Below are 1,893 nucleotides of genomic sequence, written 5' to 3' on the forward strand. Positions count from 1 at the left end.
GCCGCGGGAGGAGGAGGAGGAAACAGGTTGAGATTAAAGAGTAAACTCTGTAAACAGAGATGCCATCAAACAAAGGGCTTTTGGACACTCCCCCTCCCGCCAAATCTGGCGCCCCTGCAGTGCGCAGGCGCCGAGCGGCGGCCCCGTGCCGCGGCGGCGGGGCGCGGGGCGGGCGGAACGGGGCAGCGCGGGGCACGGCACCCGGCACCCCCCCTCGCCCCGCCGCAGTCCCCGGCGGGACGAAGGCTGGTCAGGAAGCGGCTGTCGGGAGCGGGGAGTCGGACCCCCCGGGCGAGGAGAACGGCCGCGTCTCGGAGACGTCCGCCGGGCGCTCCGCGCCTCCCGCCCCCTCGGTGTCCTTCCCCGGGTGCACCTGCTGCGGGCAGAGCGGCCCCGGCACGGAGCGCGCTTTGCGTGCGTGTTGGGGTGTGGGGCGGCGGCGCGGTGCCGCGGGGATTTTGGCGATAGTTCCCCGCGGGGATGTGCCCGGGAGCGGCGGTGGGTGTCCGATCGGCACCAGAGAACACGGTTTTTTTTGCTACAGAAATGAGTCAGGACGTGAAAAAAAATGGCGAAACGCGCCGAGTTCCCAGGCTCCGCGCCGCACTTTGTAAAAACGGGGCCGCGCAGCGCTCGCACCGCGCTCGCCCTTTCCTCAAAGGCTCCGAATCATCAATGAGCCCCGGCGGGGCGGGGCGGGACGGGGCGGAGCGGTGCCTCCCGCCGCGGGGCCGCGGGCGCTCCCGGGGGTGGCGGCGCCAACGCGCGGGGTCCCGGCGGGACGGGCCCGATGCCCCCCCGGGCGGAGCGGGACGGAGCCGGGCGAAAGCGCAGCGCCTCAGCCCCCGGGGCCGCCCCGTCGGGGCGCTCGCAGCCCTGCCGGGCCGCCGACTTATGGCTGGGGGGGGCTCGGCGGGCCGGGCCGAGCCCTGAGCTCCGCATGGACGTCGCTTCGTGGGGAGCGCGTTGCCCCCCAGCATCCTGCTCTGTTGTCCCGTTGTTGCTGCTTTGCACACCTCCGACGGGAGCTGCCTGCTCTCTCGGCTTCCGTTTGTCCAGCTCTAAACGGCTCTGCTGCATCTGAGCACCGGACGCGGTACACTGTAAGATGCCGCTTTCCTACAAGTAACGGGGATGATAACTGCAGCCCCGTTAAGGTCCAGTCCCGCATCCTCCGCTGTTAACGAGAGTCATCGGTGCTGCCCCGCTCCGTGCTGCACACAGAGGCCCGCAGTACAGCACGGTGCAGCTGTAAGGCTGGACCGGGACAGCCGGGTCTGCTGCTCGGAGCAGGCGCTATTGATTTTGTGACCGAAATTGCACGTTTGGGGGCAATGGGGCAATTGCCCGTAGCTTCCCACGTAGGTACAACCTGCGCGGTGCGAGGTTATCCCTCCCTGCTGCTGCAGGAAGCGTCTTTCTGTGCTGATTTTTGTAAACATTTGGACGTGAACTGAGACAAATCCAACATCTTCCCCATTTGGATGCAAATTCGCTGAGTAAATGCAAAGAATGTCCATTATTGCTCTCAAGAGAACAGTTAGGATGCCCAATTTTCTTCTGAAGGTTTTATGCGAGACCACATTTTTTCTTCACTGACTGAATAAAAGCTTTTTTTTTCCCCTTCCCACACACATTTAGTTTATAAACACATTTGGTTCATAAAAATACTTAAAATTGCAAATAAAACATATTTTATCATGGTCAAAATGAAGAGGGAAATTACACCATCACTCCAGGTTTGCAGATTGGTCTTCCCCAAGTCCGTACGTATGGAGCCCACTGAAATCAGACGGACACTTACATAGGCTCTCCTGGTGCTGCTTCATTTTTAAAGTTTAGCTAAAATTGAGCCATGACCCTCCTTTTTCATTTTCTTTTCTGAGCATGTGT

Source organism: Phasianus colchicus, chromosome 2, assembly GCF_987193195.1.
Source record: "Phasianus colchicus chromosome 2, bPhaCol1.hap1.1, whole genome shotgun sequence".
In the NCBI taxonomy this organism is placed as follows: domain Eukaryota; kingdom Metazoa; phylum Chordata; class Aves; order Galliformes; family Phasianidae; genus Phasianus; species Phasianus colchicus.